Genomic DNA, 23,120 nt, shown 5'->3' with positions numbered 1-23,120 from the left:
TCCACGCGTGCCTGGCCGGGTGCGCTCCCGGGAGCGCAGCACTGAGAGCTTGCTCCCCACGTGCCGAAGGCTGCGCTTGCGGGTTCAGGAATCAGAGAGCGGGTAGGGTTATGCTGGCAGCCTCGGGATCCCCGTAAAGGCAGTAAAATCCTAAAGCCGCTGATGTGCTCATTGGTGTCCGGATTTAATCCAAAGTCTTTCTCTTGATGTAAAAGCCGGGCTGGCTTCCACGCAGCGGTTCTGAAGGCAGAGGTCTGTACTCGGGCAGGATCTGCCATGTGATCCTTCCTATTCAGAAATTTTGGCTTATTATAATATCTATGGATTTTTTTTCAGGCACGAGGTCACTCCCACACCTCTTCTGTCACTGTCTGTTCTCTCCGCATGGCTATGTGCGTGACAAACAACGTCCCATTGTTTTGTGACTCCACCGTGCTTCAGTAATGCAGATTATAGGTTCTCCTCCAATGCCTGGCAACCTGGGTTTTGTTTTTAGGCCTCCTATAATGGTGCATAGACATTTACAGGAATTTTATCTTTATCTGCATACCAGTGTTTATTTAGCTCCTTTATTTGATACTATTATTTTAATACAACATTACCCCTATGATCTTATCCATCTCACGTGCTGTAATAGCTTTAGAGAGTTACTTTTGTATTCTTCAATCTATCTGTAACTGCGATAGCTTTTATCCTTGGGTGTTAGCAATTCTAAAAAGCGCAGTTATCTTTGAATCTCCAACAGATGTCTTAATAGAACCTCAGTGCTTCTCAGTACCTGTTTCTTCCCACTCCTGGTTTAAGTAAACACATGTAATAATTAGTTTGCCAAGCCAGTAATCTGTTTTCATTTCGGTTAGGCAAAAATCTACCCTTGCTGTACAGGTGTCCTCTTTTAAAGAGGACCCCAAATACCTTACAAATATAGTTATATTCTCTTTCTACCACTTTCCCCTCTAAAGTGGGGACCTTGACATCTCCAGTCTTTGCCATCTCATTTATATGGTCCTATGCAAAGAACTGTCAGAGAAAACTACCTGGAGACCTGCAGCATCAGTGCTTGATAGTATGAGCGTAACTCCTAGATTTCTGCTTTTCTCTCTGTCATTAGTATCAATCTATACCAAGAGCACAGGCATCTGCTCTGTCTACAGATGTGGACATTAAATGAGATCCATGGCCTGCATTGCATTAGTCACAGAAGTACTGATATTTCTACATGACTGAAATCACTATTGCAAAAACTCATCTGTAGCAGGACTCTCTTTTGGAAAGTCCTCTTTGAGACAGAAGGCACATTTGCTTTCTTCTGCCTGTCCAGTGAAGTGGGCTTGTTTCGTGTGTACATTTGTGGTCCTCTTTCACTATGAAAAAAAGGGGACCTTTAGGATCAGCAAATTGAGAGCCCTCCTTTTGCAAGCACTGCACCACGCAACGTCCTTGTTGGCCTTTCAAGGACCTTTTACAAAGCCAAGACTGCCAGAACATGTGGGAATAAATGCCAAGAGTGTGAAGATTCAGTAGATTAAATAGTGAGTGTGGCATCTCCAGAAGAGATACAAACCAGTCTTTTTTACACAGAAGAATTTTTTAAAGCTTCTTTGTTCCAGACAGAGTGTCTAATCAATTCTAAGTTCTTAGACTCGGTTGAAAAAATTTCAATGCCCATATCAAGAGCTCAAAACTTAGGTTAAATCTGCAGTAGTGTTATAACCATTCTGTGGCATTAGGTCATACAACAGCATTAGTGTGTGATAAAGGTGACTAATTAACTGAGTTAGATAATGAATGAGCTAAATGAAAAATGGTTCAAGAGCTTGGAGCCTGGCATCTCCTGGATGACATGACTACCATGACATATAGTTAAGATACCATAATACAGATGAGACATGGTCCAAACCCAGATCTGCTCCATGTACTTAAGTAGAAGCAAAGGGAGAACTTTACTTATATAAACTGACGTGACTGTCAGCGTACAAAAGCATGACATTTATAAGCATTTGTTTGCTAGGGAGAAAATAAAAAATAAGAAGTATTCATGCCCCCAGATAGCTCGGGAGAATAAACTGACAGAAAAAAGATAAGAGTTGGGTTTTACTGCATGCTGGAGATCAAAGTCTCGTGAATGTTGGTGGTTTGATGGGGTGCTTTCTGTAATTGGTATGCCATTACAGAGTATTAGAGATTTGCATTAGTGAGAAGTGTGTAGAAAAGAAAGAGGTACCAAAGGGAGGAGGATGAGATATGTTGTTCAGCTGAAGTGAGGCCTAACCTTCCATTTTGTACTTGCAAAAGAGCCTTTTCAAATTTATGATCACAGAATAAATACATTAGTATATATCTGAACACTTGCACTTTCAGCTACCTGTTTGCTGATGTCCATAGCCCAGGAAAACAGGCTGGTGCCCAGAATTGAATTGTGAGAGCAAAACATGAACGTTTCAACTGTCCGAATAGCTGAAAATCACAGTGGAAAAATATTATGGTAATAATGCAGATTACAAAGCACAGCATTACAGAGCATTCCGCAAAGCAAATGAAGTGCAATAAAACCAACAGGACATATGCACTTCTAAATAAGCATCTACAAAACCTAACTTAAAACCAGCTGAAGGTGTTTGGGAGTCTGTGAAGTAGATTTCTCTTCAAGGAAGCCTGTCATCAGCTACAGATAATAGCTTCATCTCAGTATATATTTTCGAGTCAAAAATAAAAGCAAATCTAAGGTTTCTTAGGGCTAAAGATTTGTGGTCCTGCTCTGGCTGCTTCATGCATCGCTAAGCAGAGTGAAAGCACATTGCTTCCTGAGGATTTCTCCTTTCAAGACTACTTTGACGGATACTGCCGATTTAGTAGTTCGTACAGCAAGTTTGCTGTAGGTGCAAGTCACAGGACTTCAGCCTTCCAAAAGTTAAGCGTGCAGTCCTGGTTAGGCACTTTCAATAGTCAGTGGGGAGAAACAACTATCCCCAAATGGTGGTTCATCCCACCTGGTATAGGTGACTTTCTACTCTCACTGTTGGGAGAAGACTATCTCATGCTATCTCTTAGAGAGACTCTCTGGATGACAGGTTTAGATTAGAGACCATTGATAGGTGTCCATGCACAAGTGCTGCCTACGGTGTAAGACATGAGTGAGATGTTTCTGAGCACTTGCCATTCCCAGCAGGTGATTCAGAATAACCTCTTAAGAACAGCAGGACATTGGGCCATAGTCCACCTTTATAGGTGGCTGGGCTGCTCTCAAGGTGCTTTGACTGGCAGAAGATAGGGACCCAAAGAAGGAAAGGAATTTGGTCTTCCTGGATATTGTATTTGGAGCTTTGATTTCTGTTTCTCCTCTCAGCAAAGTCAAGAGATGGAAGAAATCAGCAGCGAGAAGAAACGCAGCAAGCACTGCTGCAATTGAACAATTTTGAGTTGAAAATTTAATATCAAAGTGCTGCAGGGAAACAGAAAGTGTATTCTAACAGTGTGGTTAGCCACTGGAAGAACTTGACTTTAGCCCTAAGAACTTAATATTATTCCAGCATACACAGGGCTGTTAGGTTTTGTTTGTAATCACAACTGATAACTGAATTTAAAAGGGGGGGGAGAATTCTAGGGGGGGAAGGAAACTGATTTTTAATTGTATTTACAAAACAAAATTACCAAACCTACTTGAACACCAGTATCATTTCCCACCTGTCTCAGGACACCCCTTGCTTGCTCCAAATACTTTGTAAGCCTTGTCCACAATGGGAAGAAATCTTGCACTCAATTTGGAGAAATAGTCAACTGCTAGGTGAATTAATTTTAAAGTAAACATTAGGAAATTGATTATCCTTTAATAGCCTTGGCAAGAGCAAACTGAGTAGGAGAAAGATGCAGATGATGAAACAAGAGTCCTCTTTCTAATTTTGGGACCACAGTATATACCCTGTATATATCCTACAAAACCAAGGACTGGCACAATAGCTCAGTTTATGTAGTGTCACTGGACAATCCTGAAGCTCCCCACTACGGACCTGGTGTGGCAGCAGCTAGCAAGTCTTGAAGGCTGTTACTCCATGGTTTTCCCTTGTTCCACCTGTATTGCAGCTGGCTTTCCAGCATCAGAGACTCCTTTGGTGGGATTTATGTAATCTAATTTTAGATGTCCATGTCTGAACTTGTTACCTCCAGGTTTCTTCATATCCAGTGGAAAAAAAGAGGTGTAGTTCTAGAGAACTACATTTTAGACATGTACTTTAGGAAGAAATCAGTCATGTCCTTGGGAAAAAAAACTCAGGTCCAGCTCAGATACAGACTTTGAGAACACAGACTTTTGGCAAGGTGCATCCTACTCAGTTTGTCTGTATATATTTTCAATCACAGAACCATCTACAACTCGATTCTGATTATCTGAAAATAAGAAAATGGTATGTCATTTTTCAGTTTCTTCAGTGCACGTCATCCAAATGGCCATTCTTTGGCAGCTATTTCACTTCCCAGCTTTGCTTGCAGTGCAACTGTTAAATTAAGCCCAGCTGCTTCCTTTTCTCTTCACTGACCTTCTAGCAATTACCCTGTTCTCTTTATTACACCTTATTTTAATGTCAACAGTTTTATGCCAAAGCTCAATCATTTGGACGCTCGAATGACTTCATGGAAGACTAAGAATGAGAAAAACGTCTTTAATATATTTAGATGGAAATTATAGTAGATAATTAACTTTAAAACACATAAGTGAGATTTACTGAGTCCATACACCCAAACCAAACATAATTAAAGTTATTCCATTCATTACTTGGACTGTGTTTTTACTTTCTGTGTTCTCTAAGCTATGCCATTGATTCTCCTAAGATAACTTTTCAGCTTTTATTTCCAAGCCAGGCTGACAGAAAAAAGGCATTCAGTGTGAGGGACCCTGAGTTCCTAAAGATTCTCCATGTACACTCATGTCTTTAAGAAATACCTGGTTTCACTTTGAGATGCAGAGCTTAACACATAAACTGTCTTTGTGAGTGGAGAGAGGGATGGAAGAAGTAGAGATGAAGGTTAAGAATGGCCATATTTTGAATAAGATTCCTTTCTCTGTGCTGGATATCGGGCATCCCAGATTAGCCAGTTCTGGCTGCTCAGAGGAATCGTGAACTTTTTGTTATCACAGGGACTTCAGAGAAGAACAATGCAAAAAGAGCCTTGTCATTTATTTCAGTGTCTTTACTCTAAATAAGTATCATGAAAATCATTAACAAGCACAGTTTTCCCCATAATGAATCTAATGTCCTTGCATGCATTTGCATTTTTTTCTGGTATTTGTAGGACATAGATGGAATAAGGGGGATCTTTACAAATATCTGCATGGAGTTTGCCTGAAGTAAAGCACCCAAACAGAAATGCATAAAGACCAAACAAACAAACAAAAAAAAAAAAAAAACAAAACAAAGAAGTCTAAACAACTTCTCGTGGACCAATTACACCATCCCTAGCACTGGTTTTCACCTTCTCCTCAAGAGAACATTAACTTGATTCTAGAGTATTCTAATACACTCCACGTCATCCACTCATAGTTGTTTTCTCCCACTGAACTCTGTTTTGCACCCAGCAGGAGTTCTGTGGGAGAAAGGACTGGTGAATCAGGACCATAAAATCCATTTTAGGATTTGGGAGATGCTTTTTTTTCCTGAGACGTCTATCTCAGGTCCTGTCCACAAACATTTGTTTGGGCTTAAGCTTTGGTAAGTTGCTTTTCTTGTGTGAAGAAGCAGTTAAGCATCTTAAAATATATATGCTAATGTGGTAAAGCACACGCTTAAAGCACTGACCTTTTACACGGACACCAGGCAAAATATTCTTTAAACGTTGAGACTCAAATAAAGAAGCAGGAGTGAGATGCTAACTCTGTAGCTTGTATCTCATAACCTCAATGAAAACAGCAGGGCTCTATGGAGGTAAAAAGAAAAAGAGAGGGAAAAAAATGCAGAAAAAAGGTTACCAGTAGGTAAGCAAGGTAGAACTGTCACTGTTTGTGACTCTAAAAGTTTGAACTGATGAGAGTTTAATTTGTGTTTTTCATGTTGCATGCAGGTATGCGAGTAGCTTGTTAGCCACCGTAATTAATAGCACTGGGGAGCTTGTTGCTCTGTGGCAAATACCAACAGCAACGGTGACAGGGAGGAGGAGAGGTGCTGCAGCCCTTGCCGTGCCTCCGGACCCGGCACTGCGGGCAGGTGGGCTGCAGGCTCAACATCTGCCCTACCTTCCCCTCTCATAAAGCCACCTCTGGGGGACATCTGGCCAACACAGCCCCTGGCACAGAAAGGGTTAGAATTCCCAAATCTTTGATTTAGTGTGATCAATTCCATGATTAGGCTGGATGTTGTGGAGAGTGGTGATGATCTAACAGGGGCACTGTGATCTCTGTTACAAAAAACTCTCCTGTAGAGGAAAAGCTCTCATGAGACATCAATATGCATTTATACAAAATACCTCAGGGCATCTTTGCACCCAACAGGCTATAAGTTAATAGAGCTTTTTCTCTGTTAAGTCAGTGGAAGAAAACATGCTTGCATTAAATCTATGTCAGAAAGTGAATCTTACTGTTAGTGGGTTTTTTTCAGCTAATGCATTTAGCCACACTAAGGTATGAACTTAATTGCTGAGCTATTTGGGAGGTATCAAGCACAGACATTAAATAGGATTATGTAACAGCCGTCTGTTCTTGCTAATTAAAATGTGGAAAACAGCCAGTATCAAATTATTTTGTTTAGACAATTGTATTGGTTTTGCGTGGCAAGGTTTTGTAGCGGGAGGGCTACAGGGGTGGCTTCTGTGAGAAGCTGCTAGAAGCTTCCCCTGTGTCTGACAGAGCCAATGCCAGCCGGCTCCAAAACGGACCCGCTGCTGGCCAAGGCCAAGCCCATCAGCGACGGTGGTAGCGCCTCTGGGGTAACAGAGTTAAGAAGCATAAAAAGTTGCTGAGCAGCAGCATTTGCAGCCAGAGAGAGGAGTGAGAAGATGTAAGAAACTCTGCAGACACCCAGGTCAGTGCAGAAGGAGGGGCAGGAGGTGCTCCAGGCACCGGAGCAGAGATCCCCCTGCAGCCCATGGTGAAGACCATGGTGAGGCAGGCTGCCCCGCTGCAGCCCATGGAGAAAGGATGAAGGGGTGTAGAGATTCCACCTGCAGCCCGTGGAGGACCCCACGCCGGAGCAGGTGAAGGCACCTGAAGGAGGCTGTGGCCTGTGGGAAGCCCACGCTGGAGCAGGCTCCTGGCAGGACCTGTGGACCCGTGAAGAGAGGAGCCCACACCAGAGCAGGTTTGCAGGCAGGACTTGTGACCCCGTGGGGGACCCCACGCTGGAGCAGTCTGCTCCTGAAGGTCTGCACCCTGTGGGAGAGGCCCACACCGGAGCAGTTGGTGAAGGACTGTAGCCCGTGGGAAGGACTCACGTTGGAGAAGTTGGTGGAGGACTGTCTCCCGTGGGAGGGACCCCACGCTGGAGCAGGGTCAGAGTGTGAGGAGTCCTCCCGCTGAGGGGGAAGGAGCGGCAGAAACACCGTGTCATGAACTGACCACAACCCCCATTCCCCGTCCCCCTGTGCTGCTGCGGGGGAGGAGGGAGAGAAATCGGGAGTGAAGTGAAGCCCGGGAAGAAGGGAGGGGTGGGGGGAGGTGTTTTTAAGATTTGGGTTTATTTCTCATTACTCAACTCTGATTTGATTGGTAATAAGTTAAATTAATTTTCCCAAGTTGAGTCCGTTTTGCCCATGACGATAATTGGTGAGTGATCTCTCCCTGTCCTCATCTCGACCCACGAGCCTTTCGTTATATTTTCTTTCCCCTGTTTAGTTGAAGAGGGGAGTGATAGAGCAGCTTTGGGGGGCACCTGACCTCCAGCCAGGGTCAACCCACCACAATAATTCATGGCTGGTTTAGGTAGTTTGGCATGTACTGCAGTGGTTTCACTGTGTGGTAAGACTTTTAAGATTTCACGATCACCTGTGTGTCCTGGTTTCAGCTGGGATAGAGTTAATTTTCTTCCTACCAGCTGGTACAGTGCTGTGTTTTGGATTTAGGATGAGAATAATGTTGATAACACACTGATATTTGTAGTTGTTGCCAAGCAGTCAAGGACTTTTCAGCTTCTCATACTGCCCTGCCAACGAGAAGGGCGGGGGGGGGGCAAGAAGCTGGGAGGGGGCACAGCCAGGACAGCTGACCCAAACTGGCCAAAGGGACATTCCATACAATATAACATCATGTTCCTATATAACTGAGGGGTGGGCTGGGAGGCAGTGCGGTTCAAGAACTAGCTGTGTATTGTTTTCAGTTGGTGAGCAATTGTGCTGTGTATCACTCGTTTTGTGTATTTTTGTCATTATTATTATCATCATCCTTTTCTGTGCTATTAAACCATCTTTATCTCAACCCACAAGTTTTACCTTTTTTTTTTAATATTTAATCTGGGGCAGGAGGGGCAGTGAGCAAATGGCTGTGTGGTTGTTTTAGCTGTCTGCCGGGTTAGACTACGGCACCACGTCATTATAATATACAGGCTTTAAGTACAGTCAATGTCATTTTGCCCAAAAAGATACTTTTTTTTTTTTAATTGAAATAGGATTTTTAATAAATAATTATTTTAGCTATGGAAAATTTTGGAAAAAATATTCTTAGGCCTGCACTCTGTAAATTATATTCACCAGTATCTTCAGCTACCAATTTCACCTACATTTCAACTAAATTTTGGGTGACCAGTGCTTTTATAAAACTCTTCTTTAGTTTAAAAAAAAAGCATATTTGAGCTACGTTTTTGCTTTTAAATGGACTCACGAGTCCTATAGTTTTTGCTTTCTAACACTCCCTTCTTCCAACAGAATTTGCTTTTGCAAGACTGAGTTGTACTGATGTGCTTAGCATGTATCCAGCAGGCAAGATCCAGTCCAGAAGAACATTCATTCACACCTGTGGCCTCTTCTCTGCCACCCACTACCCCAGTTTGCCCCAGGGAGGGAACTGCAGTCTGGATGAATTGTCCTGGTAGTTTGTGTCCTGTAACCTTCTTTTCCAGGGCCCCAGCACACCCCCCTGCCCCAAAAACATGACCCAGAGTTCATCCTTGCCTGCAGGCACTGCACACAGTCTCTGCCAAATGCCATGTGTGTATGAGAATGTGTGTGGGCTACGCATATCTGCAGCATGGTCTGGGGACCACCTCCCTGATCTTTTTTTGTTGGACGTTCTCCCACCACCTTGGGTGAGCGCGGCAGTATGCCTTGTTGCAGGGTGCACACCCAACAGCCACGAGTCTCGATGGTTTAGATCAGGGAACCCACTGGTGTATGTGCCACAGCCCTTCAATGGTGCATCCAGTGAAAAGCTGAACACAGGGACGGGATGGTGTGTACCTCAACGTACCTCCGTCATGGAGCCAGGCCATGGCTGGGTTGTCTCTCCAGAGTAAAGGGCTAGGAAACCACACCTATGTCCTACAGTGTGATACAGTTCATGTGGCCCACTGTAGCCAAAAGGTTGGGCACCACTTTATTACTGCTTCAAAGCTCAGTATGTGCCATCTCTCAGAGACTTGTCAGATAAATGAAATCCCAAAAGAACCCTGGTGCAAAACAACAGGTAGGGTTATGATGACTACTGGAGTGACTTCAGTGGCTAGTGTAGGAGATTTGGCAGAACTGTTCTTCTTACGGTCGTCTTGTTGGGTCCTGAGTTCCTTGTCCCTTTGAAGAAACCATCCATTGCAATTAGTTTTCTCTCAGGCATGCCACCTTGTGTCCACCTCAGCATTCAAACAAGATAAGTAGGTTGCTGTATTCATTAGACACATTGCCAAAATGATCAGCAGGAGCACAGCTTCAAAAATGACATTTATATTGTCACCATTATGGTTAAGAGTCAATGACTGGTACAGATGATGAGAACTCCTGCCCCTGCTAGACTTGCATCTGCCTTACCATTCATAGATGGTTTTGCATCCTCTTCACATTTGAACGGTTATCATTAGCAACCCAAGTATTAAAAACTTTTTTAAATTAAATCTTGGATTTCACTGCACAGTTCTGTGGCAGAGTCGGTTCAGTGACAAGTCTGCAGCCCCTGCAATGGAGTAGAAGGAAGCCGGAGTTCTTCAAACCTAAGCTTTAGAAGAAAAGATGGTTTGAATAGCCCTTCTAACAAAACGAGCTGGGTTTTAAGCAACATAGATTCAGTAGAAAGTCTTAAAATCAATGAGCAGAAAGCTTTAATAACTTCCCCAACCACTGTTTTCCTCCTTGCATGAAAATGACTCATTAAAAGGACACATCAAATTGCTCTCCATGTCTGTGAAAGCGAACACCAACACAATTGGAGAATTTGCTGAACTGTTACATTGAATGCGATATATAACAAGAGGGCTAGGAAGCTGCTGCATTAACATGTGGGAGATGTTAAGAGAAAAACACAAATGTCGATGTAAGAATGGGGAGGAAATTTGAATTTGCAATTATGCTTTAGATTTTTTTAAACAAACGTTGCAGTTTGTAAAACAGAAGCCTAGTTTGGTAGTTCGTGCTCCCAATTTTCAATATAATTTTAATGTAAGTACACAGAATGTTTGGTTTCATGCTTTAGGTTTGTTTAGGTTTTGTTGTAGTATTTTTGCACTCCGTCCTACACAGAGCACTCATGACATTCATCTATCTCAGCTGTTGTGGGAAACAAAACCACATTTCAGGCCCACGTATTGATACAAAGTGAGGCTTTATGTTTATATTCACTGATTATAGACTGTTAAATATGGAGATTTCATAGCAAAGAAGTCCTGGAGTGTCATATTAATCACAGAAAATAACTTCTACCTGTCCTTCTGTAGGCATACCTCTAAAAGAGCCAAGAGTGGGAAAACAGGGCTGTAAAAAGAGGAAAAAAATCCTGCCTCTCTCATGCAAAATTACAAAGTCCCAAAATCACAGTGGGAGACATTGTTTGTTTGTTTGTGGGGTTTTTTGGCTGGAAAGGGAAGTCCCACCGTGCTTGGGTTTGGGGCACTGGTAGGAGCCTGACAAACACATCCAGGAATGCCATTACTTGACAGTCCAATTCTATCAGAGAACGCACGTCAAACCGCATGCACGGTGCTTCTCAGTCCTTTAAAAAGCTGCTACCTAAATCATCTAGCAGTGGATCAGGCTGAGGTTTCACTTTCCCAAGCCCAAAATATGTTTCCCCTTCAAGCATGCAGGATTGATCAACTCTATTTCTTCAAAAGAGCCACAAAGTACTGATATTGCTCCACAAACTAACAGGATGAGCATCTCCTGGATTCTGCTCCGCAGGCTGCAGAGGGAGACTCCTCCAGTCCTCCTCCTTGCTCCCTACCCTCGTGGGGACTTTTGGTTCAGGCTTTTGATCAGGGAAAGGTAGGTGGACTTGGAGATAGCTGGAATCAATAGGAAGTTGTGCAAGGGTCTCTTCTCTTGAAAGTATTGAAATAGTGTATTTACAGACATTATTTCACACCCCATTAGAAAGGTGTAAATCTTGTGAAACTCAGTGCAGTTATTCCTTATTAATATGTCTAGCTGAAAGCGGCATTTGAATCAATGTGTTAGCTGAAAAGGCTGTTTACTCTGATAATTAAGGAGAGTCGAACAGTTAGCCTATCAATAAGAGCTGTGCCAGTCAATTCAATAGAAGATCTCATTTTCATAAGGAATTCAGGTGGAAGACTCTGCATGCTATTCTGTTCCAGAAAAGAATCTAGTAATACTGCATTTAAAAAAAAAAATTGTTTGAAGCAAATATTTCATTAATTTCACCTATCTGTGATAACATTTTTCATGACACAATAATACCAGTGAATTTTACTACTTGCCGAGAGAGGCACGTTGCTATCAGAATACATCCTGAATGTGTTCAGCTAGTTCAGCTCAAAGGAAACAATGGAGCTTATAGACATGGTAGGCTACCATTCAAATTGGCAAGGTTCCCGTTGCAAATATTCCTTCCTTTGAATATCTCTTGCCATCCAAGTCCTACATGATGCATATAATGTAAGCGTTCTCCTTAATGAATCACAAATGAAGAGCAACGTCTACAAGGGAATTTCAGGGGAGGTGTGGGTCATATCCTGTGTTACACTCAGCAAGCATCTCCAGAGGAGGCAGTGGGAGCAGAGGTCCTGATCCAGAGACTCTTGGTGGGAATATGACCACAGCAAGCTTTGGATCTAGCCCAGAGAGCGCACAGCACCTCTCCAGAGGTGTTCAGCTGTTAGCAGGATAAAACCTCAGCTAAGTGTGCATAAAACTAGTGGCCTTTATGCATTTTTTTGTCATTTACGGGCAGTCCTGCAGAACTTGACAAGGCGAGCTTTGTCTGATTAGAGAGCATGGGACGGGACCCTAAATTACTGAAAATAAAATGTGTATTGTTATATATTGCTACTATATGTTTTCTACAGTTTGTATATGAGAAAGTATGATTAAAAGTCGATGAGAGACTGTTTATAAATTTTGATTGCTTCATAATTTTAACTCTGAGCAACATTTTTATCATAATTATAGGCTTTCTTAAAGCATTTATGCAGATTGTTTTATTCAAAAGGGGTTTATTCCATATAAACTCCACTCTTTTATCTCTCCATAAAATCAGTGTGTGAATTCCCAGCAACCAGAACTCCACTAGACAGTCATCACATTAGTAGCAGAGACATCTTCACACAAGGCAACATTCCTCAGATATTCTGAACATTATTTCCCGCTTTCCCACCCCAATGGGTATCATGGTGGTAAATAGTAATAATAATCCTTAGCACATTTGTTACCTCTTTACCTCCCTTTAAAAGCATTAGCAAGTTTATACTTGTAATTCCTTTGTGATATTCCTGTGTGTTATGGTAGCCAGTGTATCCATGGTTCAGTGGAGGCTTGGGGAGATTAAGTCAGATATCTCAAATCTTCAGTTCGAGGAGACTTAAACCCAGGGATTTAGATGCAGAGCTTCTGTTCATTTCAGTGAGAATTTTGTGTCTAAATATCCTGGATCCCTACAAATATTGAAGTCTAAAGGACTTACCCAAGGCCCTCAGGCTGTTTCTTAATCATTGTTAACATTCAGTTGGTTGTGCGGTGTGAACTGCTTTTGTGGTCTGCAGCAGGGAATGAGTCCATGGCTCCCAGTTCAGATTGGGTCACGTCCGTATTGCCTATCAGGAGAGAGCTCCAGAGCAAACCATCCTCTATCCTTCCTCCAGGTTTCCTCACAAAGGATATGAGACATCCATCCCAGCCAAAAAACCCCAGGATTTCTGCAGTGGGGACAATCGGGGCACCAGGACACTTGAGTGAAGCTTGAGGCAACAAATTGACAGCACAGCTGGACCTAATATAACAGAAAAGCAATTTAACCCACTGGATGAATCAGTGGCAGTCCTGGTAATACAACGGAGGAGCCCAGCAAAAGTGAATCATCTTCACTGGAAGAGGAGCTGAAAGGTTTGCTTAGTTTTATAACAGTCACTGTCTTGGCAAGCCATGCCTCGTTATGGTCTTCTCATCCTGATGACCTGAGAAGGCACTTCTCCAGCACTGGAACATCCATGGAGTTAATAGAACAAAATACACCCTCTATTTGCATACACAGCTAGGGCATCAAATGGACAATGTGCTATCACCTCCTCCAGGAAATGCAAATATATGTTAAATGTATATAAAATATGTGCAAACATTTTTGCCATCACAGTGAAAGTTAGACCTTTTGGTGCATGAGCTTGGATGCCCAGAAAGAAACTTCTTAAAGCCATAACATGTTCTAGTGGGCTCAGGACAGTGATGACAGAGTGTCTAAACACTTCGTTCATCAATGAGTTAGTTTTCCTCAGTCTCTTTGATAAGCCATGAAGCCTGATGCTAAGCCACGCTCCATTTTACAGCACTACTACCAAGTTTAATGATTTCCTCAAATGACTGGATCACATTGCAGTGGGATGACCTGATCCCCAACCCCTACTTTCTACTCACAAGCCACTTGAAAAACTGATTTGCACCTCAGTCTTGGAATGTATATTTTACACTCGAATGGATCAGACTTCAGACCCTATTCAAAGGGGAGGCAAATCTAAGACCCCCAAAAAAACCTAAGAAAACAATTCAATTACTATCTGCTGCTCTAAAATGAAATAAGAGAATCAACACGCACAGGGCAAATGCTGAGTTCGGTGCAGCAATGCTATTAAGTCTCACCTGTTGACATTTATAGCTTGTGGCATTCATGTTACAGGTCTCGTAGCTTCCCTCCGATTTCCCTCCAGCATAGATCAGGCGTAATTCCACTGCAGTCACAGGAACCGAGCCCATGGAAGATACAATTCTAGTGATCTTTGTGTTTCCTATCTACAGCACAAGCCCCATTTAATCCTTAAACAGTAAAATCATAGCCATCTTTATTTCCATTTCCCATGTTATTTTAGTCATTTTCCAGCTCTATCATTTGAATTTGTGCTGTAATATTTCCACCCTGAAAACATACTAATATTAACTTTTGAAGTATGGAAATAGATACAAGTTGAGTGCCTGGATTTGTGATGACACTGCAGCTGGAGAGGGTGCAGATCTGTATTGCAGAACAATTTTAGGACAGTCAGGTTGTCACTGCACTTAATTTCAAGACTTAATAAAACTGCTACATTTGAGGAAAGACTATATATCTATGTCAATTATATTTTGACTTCTGAGGTTTGGAACTGTGTTTCTGGCAGTATGCTGAAAAAGGGACAGCTGTGTCTATGTTGGAAAGCAATACAATACTCGTACAAGTTTACTGGTAAAAAAGCAGTCACATTAGAGGTAACAGAATGTCAATTTTTAGGTGGCAAGAGGAGTTTTTTATTATCTATCAAGGATATCAATAAATATTTTTTCCAGATTTGTTGGTCAGTTTCTTGTTTGAAAATAAGGGTCACGGTTTTACCATAGCCCTTCTTTGCAGGCAAATGGGCTGGATAATAGCTACAGGCATTTTTCTGCATGAGGGAATTGAATAAAGACTGTCCACAGCTCCACTCTAGACCCAGGGACCGACCGCAGAGCCAGCCTGTGTATTTTAACAACCTGCTGCACACCGAAGCAGCAGCTACAGTTGACTTATAACAACTCGGAGGCAATTGTTCCAAAATAAACCCTGAATTCTTCTTCGACGATTTTACCCGATGCTAGGCTGTAGTTGGCGTTGTCAAGGCATGGAAGAAAGCTTACCTCGGGGCTGGTGCTTGTGACCCGAGGAGCCCCCAGCAACCCCAGCCTGGAGCACCCTAGGCACCACGGGGCGGTTGCTTGCGGTTTGGGTGTTGTTTTGGTTTTTTGGTTTGGTTTGGTTTGGTTTTTTTAAATCTGGGGTTTCTCGTCAAAAAGCAGCAGCAACTTTCAGGTCAGTCCCGAAAGCAGTGTGTCTGCTGTGCTGCCCCAAGAGCCCTGGCAAGGGCTGGGGGCGGCTCTGAGACCCTCTCCGAGAGCCCGGGGGGTGCTATCTGCAGCCCCGGAGCTGCGGCCGGGGGCTGCTGCCGCCCGCCCGCCCCCTGGGAGCGGGGGGGGGGGGGGGGGGGACATCCCAGCCGCGACGGGCGGGGGGCTGCGGGCATTCCCTGCTCCCCGTATTTTCTAAACACCTGAAGCAGGGTTAGCTAGCGTCCCGGGCATTCATTGTCGTTCTGCAAAAGTAAGGGTTGAAAGCCCCTGTAAAACTACAGACAAACAAAAAAATCTGCAAGGAGGAAAAGGCTGTAATCAAGCAACAGAAATTTGGGGATTTGGGGAGGAGCGGGGAGAGAGTTCAGAACAAATGGGACTTCAAGATAACGGACAACAGTAACTGCATATGATCAATAATCATTCCGTGTGCATTCCTCTACTCATTTAACATCAGCTAGGACCGTGCAAATATTGCAACTGAGTACCCGACAAGGAAATCAGCTGAGCATGTGTTTAAACTATGGTTAATTATTAATACGAACAATTATTTTCAATCAAATGTTTTATTTAAACCCTTCATGTCGACTGGTTTAAGAAGGTACATGTTTAGCTTCCAAAACGATAATGCGGGTGCAGACTTATTCTAGGGAATTTGATATCATCCGTATAATATCATTCATGCCATGAATTATCATCTTTTCTCTTCTTGCTTCGTTCTAGCCAGCTGAGGCAACGAACAATTTTTGGTATAAATATTTATGACTTTTTTTAAATGTTCAAAGGAAATTTGTCAGGGGGGTCCCTCAAAGCACAGGGAGAAATCACATCTCGGTGAAGAGACGATTCTTGGAAATGTGAGTTCAAAAAGAAAAGCAGCTTGTATTTCGAATAGCAACTTCGGAAGAAATTAACCGTGACTAATTTTTGTTCCTGATACCGCTCCTAATCTCTCTTGCCATGTCCTAGGCGAGTGCCTGCCACCCTTTGCAGCGGGTCTGGCCACCTCCTTGCACGGTCCTTTGCTCACCCTGGGGAGGCTGGGGTTGTGCAGCTGCCTGCTCGCTGCGTTTGTGGTCTTTCCTTCCTCTGCCTCCTTCTCCTAAATCAAACCCCTCGGATCCCCCGTAGAAAACTGTCCCTGCAAACTCGGACCCTGACGAGCTTTTCCCTCCTTCCTTCCTTCCTTCCTTCCTTCCTTCCTTCCTTCCTTCCTTCCTTCCTTCCTTCCCCCTTCTTTCTTTTCTTCCTTCCTTTCCCTTCTTCTCTCCTTCCTTCCTTCCTTCCTTCCTTCCTTCCTTCCTTCCTTCCTTCCTTCCTTCCTTCCTTCCTTCCTTCCTTCCTTCCTTCCTTCCCTGCCTCCCTCCCTTCCAGCACGTCAGATTTGGAAGAGCGACGGTGAGTTGAGGAAATGAAGATCCCCGTTTTTTCAGTATATACGACAATCAGCCCCTTTCAGTGAGCCATCATATTTGTCCTTAATTTCGACTTTCCCAAGCACCGTTCTCATGTTCCACTGTTTGAAATGTAGGAAGATTTAGCATAATTTGGAGGTCAGATTTCTAAATAAGCCTACTTTAAATAACAAGCCCACACGGGAGATTGTCAGTATCTCTATTTCGTATACAGTTTACACACTGGCACCGCTTTTTAAAACCCTATATGTGGGTTAAAACTCAATTTTACAACCCCCATTTATATGAGATGTAGGTTTGACATCTGTTTGCCAGAGTGTTTTGCACTTAGCCTAACACCCACTATTAAATGACAAAATTGTGGCAGGCTGTCAAAGCCAGCTGACTGACAGCTGCTCTACTTTACAAAAAAGCCCCATTCAAATATTTGCAGGGTTTGAAGCTTTCTGTAACGCTGTCGCCATTCTCCCCGTTATTTAGCATGTAAAATATAAGTCAAAGTTTTAAAGCTGCTTTCCAAAATGTTGCCATTTTTCCATATAAAAAGAGCGAGCGGTGGTTGCTGGCGGGGATCCAGCGCCAAACGCATTGGATGAGTATTTCGCTGGGTCCCCGCGTTCCTCCTATCTGCACAAACCCGATAAAACTGTCATTTAGCAGCGTTTCTTAATATTGCAGCTAATTAGAGCCGGCGTGTTATTGAAGTGAGAGCAAAAATCCACTTAAAAGAGAGGGGAGGGGAAAAAAAAAAAATAAAGGGGGGAGGGGGCCACTAAAATGTTTCCGCGCAGGCAGAGGAGCGCACCCGGGCACGGCGCACAGCGAGACCCCCCGGGGAAACGGACAGGCTCCGGGGAGGGGACACCGAGGGCATCCTTCCTCCCCCGTGGGGTGCCCCTTCCTGCCCCCACCTCCAGGGGTCCCTCTGGGTATTCGCCAGCCCAGGGCAGCTCTGGAAGGACGTGCAAGGGACGGTGCTGATGGAGGGCGAGCTCTGTGCCTTGGCCGAGGTGTCTCCCATTTCTGGCCCCACTGATGAGGACGTAGGACTCAGGTCGTTAATACATGCCCGTCCGTTCCCCTGTTCCCTCTCCAAGCGCGAATACGAGTCTGTAAACGGCAACGGTGGTTTAAACTTAAAAGCCAACTGCTTTTTGCTCTAGGATCTCTAATGATTCTATGTGACCGAACAGCGTAAAATAGCTGGCGAGGTAACCTCTGCGTGCTTTGCAGCAATTGCTGTGGTTTATTTGAACCTCGGGTGCCTTCCGCAGCCTTTGCGAGACAAGCAGGGCTCTAGCTGTCAAGAGAATCGGAGGTTAATGGAGGCGGGGGGAAGGTATATTTATTACTTTATTTTTTTAATGAGGACTAAGTCCACCCCCCAGTAAAAGAAGAAGGCGCTCCGGCGACTGTCCCCGGTGTCCATTCCAAGTGCTCTGGCCCCGGCGCGGCTGGTCCCCCCCGCAGGGTAAAGGCAGCCACGACCCGCCTGGTCGCTACCGCCGGCTCCGGCAGTCGGCAAAAAAACCCATCCCGTTCTGTCCCCCTCCTCCTTCCCCGCCACACACCTCCCTCCTCCCGGCACACACGGGCAGGCACACACCCTCACACAGCCAGAGCGGAACAGAAAACGGGTTACTCTCAGCTTTACCTGGAAATCTTTAGCTGATTTGTGTCCATTTTAATAACCTCTATCGACTGTCTTTCCTAGAGCGGTTGTCATGTTGATAGAAAGGGACTGGAAAAGAGTATTAAGGGGAGGGAATAAAGAAAAAAATCCAGGAAGAAAACTAACGGCGCTATCTAGGAAAGGGGAGGTTATCGCACTGAGCGGTACAGGGCGGAGGAGAAGGTGCGGACCCTCCGCAGCGATCCCGGGAGGAGAGGGGGAGGCTGACAAAGCCCGGCTCCATCCCGGGGAGAGCGAGGGGAGGCAGGGAGAGAGGGGGAGCGAGAGGGCGGAGGGGGGTCTGAGCCTCCCTGGGAAATCCAAGTTTATTGTCAACAAAGGAGTGTCTGGCCGGGCTCGGAGCCTCTGCGGTCCCGAGCTGTCGGGGACCGGCAGGGCACGGCGGGGGGGACGGGACCGGGGTCCCAGGGGAGCCGGGATGGATGCGGTGAGGGACAGGCGGAGGCGGGGGGAGCCCCGCGGCGGTCACGGCGCCGCACAGGTGCGGGGAGCAGCACCTGGAGGTGGCTCTTCCCTTCCCAGAGGCATCTCTCCCGGAGAAAGGGGCAGGGGAGAGTGGCCCAGCAGGAGCGGGGAGGGAGAAAGGCAAGGTTAGAGGAGAAAGTGCGTGTGAGAGAGGGAAAGGGGAAGAGAAAGAGGAGGAAGGCTCCGGGCTCCACCTCCCCGCTCGGCGCGGCGCTCCAGCTGCTCTCAAACCAACTGCTCAATTCTATTCACTGCCGCGACGGAACAAAAAAGTGGCTATTTATTAGAATACTTGTTTGGTATTGTTCGGTGCCACACAAAAGGCGTTTCATTATGTTGGGGTGGGGAGAAAAGCCCCTCTCCTTTTTTTTTCCCCTTTCCTTTTCTTTTTTTTTTCTTTTCTCTCCAGAGCGAAACAATAACTTGAAATTGTCTTTAAAGTCTTTTCTATCAATAATAAATTTCATTTTCTTCTCTCTCTCCCGCTCTCCCTCTCTCCCCCTCTCCCGTGCAGGGTGTGTGTGCGTATGTGTGTGTGTGTGTGTGTGTGTGTGTGAGAGAGAGGGGGAGAGAGAGCGAGCGAGCGAGCGAGAGAGCGCGGATGGTGAGTGTGCGTGTGTCGCCGGGCACTCGTGTCTCGGGCACAGCCGCCTGGGAGCTGCGGCTGGGCGAGGGGCGAGGAGGAGTGCTCGCCGGCCCCGCCGCGCTCGACCGGGTCGCGTAGCCCTGCGCCTGCCCGGGCACGGTCGGAGGAAGGTGTGAGCTAGGCTAGAGGGGGGGAAAAAAAAAAAAAAGAAAAAGAAAAAAAAATAAGACTGCCCCTTGAGCTGATATGTTGGGAGGAGGCTGGAGCTGGAAGAGCAACTGTAAGTGTGCCTCTAACTTTTGAGGGGGTCTTCACCCTGTCTTGGGAAGGGAGGAGGGGAAGCCGGCGAGGGGAGGGCTTCCGAGTTACTTTTGCTGCAAGGAGGGAAGAGCCGTTTGCAATCACTGGGTTATCGGCTGTGACACGGATTGGGGGGGGGGGGGGACGACGACAGTGTTTTAGGCTGCTCCCCTCCGCCTTCCCGGGGAAGACGCCTCACTGGGTTTTGAGGCGGGAGAGGGAAGCGGCGGCCGGGGCCGGGGGCTGCGGGCGGGCTGGGGCGGGGAGGGCGCCGGGGGCGGCGGCGCCCTGGCGCTGCCTCCCGAGCACGCAGCGCTCGCTCCAGTTACACGTTCAAAAATTAACATGTCGGTGCGCGGGTGCCATTTAGTGAAAGGTGTTTTGGGCAAAGAATCAATTTAGCTGTGACTGACCGACGGGCTTGGCTGTATTAATACTGCCAAAAAAGGGAAATCAATAGGCAGAGCAGCCCTCAGCTATTACAACTAATGCCTGCTTAATCTCTGCCCCTCGGAGCGAGCATTCACATGGGCTCTTAGCATTGCTAATGCGGCCGGGCTGAGCACGGCTCCATCTTCCCAGGGAACGAGGGATCCCCGGATCCGGTCCCCTGTGAAGGTGACAGCTGCCGGGACCTTTCGACGGGGAGGCTTCGCCCAGGCTCTCGAAGTAAAGTCCCGGTGAAAAGAAACTCCTGGGGATTAGGGCTACTTGCGGCGGTCCGACCAGGGGTCTCACCCTCCCCGGCTCCAAGGTGGCTGTACAGTTTCCCTCTATTGCCATAAAGTATCGGGATGTTTAAAAGGTGAAATGGATTTTTCCTCTCTTATTTGCCGGTGGTGTTTGGGGTCGATCAACAGGCAATGGAGCAAGGCTGTGCATCTATCGATCAGGGAGGGGACGGGTTTTGGCTGAATCTCTTTTCAGAAACAGGTGTTTAAACATGATAGCGGCTCCAGTCAATTAACCCATTAAAAACCCGTTTTATCGCATTGATTCCCGCAGGCTGCCATAAAAGGTTGTGGTCTGAAAGCCTCTTTGTTAAGGGGGGGTTAGGGGGGTTGTGTATGGATAGATGGATGGATGGATTGCGGAAGGGGGGGTGCGCGCAAATTGTCCCCAAATCTACAGTGTCGAGAATAGCAGGCGAATAAGATGCCAACCTACTGTTTCTCGTTTGCCTTCCCACCGAGCCAGGCTGCCCCGGCATCTCAGTTCCCTCCGTCTCCGCCCCGGCTGCTCCCGGGCCCGGCTCCGCGAAGGGGCAGAGCGGCCGCTGCGGGCCCGAGGAGCTGCCGCCACCCCCTGCCCGCCGTGGGCCGCCCGGTGCGCAGCCCCCGTGGCAAAAGTTGACACGTCCCCCTCGGGGAAAGGGGCTCCCGTGGCGGGGGGAGGAGGGGGGGCAAGGAGACACCCTCCCGGGGAGGAGGGGTCGGACCGGGGGCGGGGGCTGCCGCCCTGCAGCGGCTGCGGGATGGGGTGGGTTAGGGGTGCAGCTAAACAGTAGCCCTATAAAGTTGTAAGCGCTGTTATTCCCTAAACAGGACGGTCTATGAAGAGCCTACCCCCCCCCACACACACACACACCCCCCAGCACCTTTTTGAGGTTTGCCAGTGATAGCGCTATAAAATATTTATTTGCTAAAGGCGTCAGTAGCTGTTATTATCCCGCATTACGGTGACTACCAGGGAATCCATGTAAGGGTGACGTGAAGTATCAGTCAGTGATCTGGTGAAAAACAGATCTGTGAAAATCACCCCTTTTCCAAAAGGCAAATAAGCACTGGATCCCGGCTCCGGCCAAGTCGCCGGTATCTCCAGTCGGTGGGAAGGAAACCGGCTTCTTCTCTCCTCTTCACTGGGGTTCGTTATCCACCTTCCCATGGCCGGAGTGCTGCACTGAATGGAGCAAGACGTTCATGTATTTCCTCTGGGTACCTTTAATTTCCAGACCAGCGGTCTGAAATTATTTAGATGTTTCTAGTTTTCCCCTTGTTTGCTGTTTTCTGAAGTAAGCACTGGATGCGACCGAAAAGGTTTGAAATCGTGTCAAAGTGATGTTTTAATCTCATTGAAAAGTGTATTAAAGCAGAAGATGTAATTTGTGGGGGATGTTTCGATGAAAGGAGAGATTGGAGTGGATGATACTTTCACTCTCCTGTGAACCTCATGTCATGTTTATATTGAAGCCTGTGTAGCTAATCTAATTTGCAATAACAGGATGGCCTGCAAGAAAGAAGCTCCCATATGATTTCATTTCTTTCTTTCCTCATTTATTTTTTACACAAATTCATTCTGACTTGCCCTGAATGATGCCTCTGTAATTTGGGGATAACTGACGAGGATGCAAACCAGAAATACTTCCTTTATGGTGGTCTAAAACCCACTTCTCCAAGCGATCCGCCACAGCCAGGTTGCCCTCCCATAAATGGGATGCCGCACTTTGGCTTGTGAACCTCTTTTTTCGTGACTGACATGTCAACAGCGCAATTTTAAAGATTAACTTCGAAATAACTCCCGTGTCGTACCAGTCTGACGAGCTCTCCATCCCCTCAGCTCTTCTTTTTCCTTTAAAAGTTTACCGTTACAAAACTATGCTTTCAAAATATTTTCCTTATGGTAGAAAGTAAATTGCTGGGTAGGTATTTTTTGTCTACAGGGGTTCTCGGTTGTTAACTTGTAAAAAGTAAAAGGTCTTGCCATCCCTCTAGATGGAAAACCCAAACCCAAGAAAATAAGACAGTGCAAACCCTCATCTCCCACGAGATGTTTTGCCGTCTGATTAGCACATATTCCCGGCGTGTGCCTTAGTAATAATAATAAAAAAAAAAATTTAAAAATCTGAACAGACTTGAAAATTACAACTTTTGTGTAATGTAAAAAGGTGTATTCAGCCTGTTAATTACAGGGGGTTGTGTCATTGGAATGTTATCAATGACCCGTTTAATTTTACTGTAATTACTGACAAAATAAGACAAGGATAGATCACAATACAGAATATTCTTCTTTCAGAACAATATTGTGCTGGAAGTCGAGCTAATACGTAACATAAACAAACATTTTCGAAAATGGCAAAACTTCGTTAGGACCCCATTCTGCTTTCTCTACCGACTCGTAACTCCACCGGAGTAAGAATCGGGCCCGTTTCAAGGCGAGGGGGCACTCGTCTATCCTGCAAGGGCGGGGGGGGGGATCTTTTCTTAGGCGCGGGCTGACCGTCCCACCGAGGTGTGCC

General features: G+C 45.7%; 1 long non-coding RNA gene across 4 annotated transcripts in view; it reads left to right on the top strand.

Moving 5' to 3' along the window:
* Positions 1-23,120, top strand: part of LOC129199675 (uncharacterized) — a 427,470-nt gene that overhangs the window by 355,447 nt on the left and 48,903 nt on the right. For 2 of the 4 annotated variants that reach the window (XR_008574709.1, XR_008574713.1), the window contains exon 1: positions 19,620-19,865. The exons of 1 other annotated variant lie outside the window; for it this stretch is intronic. This is a non-coding gene — a long non-coding RNA (uncharacterized LOC129199675). One more of the 4 variants, XR_008574711.1, reaches the window with a different exon arrangement.

This window comes from Grus americana, chromosome 1 (assembly GCF_028858705.1).
Source record: "Grus americana isolate bGruAme1 chromosome 1, bGruAme1.mat, whole genome shotgun sequence".
Taxonomy (NCBI): domain Eukaryota; kingdom Metazoa; phylum Chordata; class Aves; order Gruiformes; family Gruidae; genus Grus; species Grus americana.
This window is presented reverse-complemented; position numbering and strand designations above follow the sequence as displayed.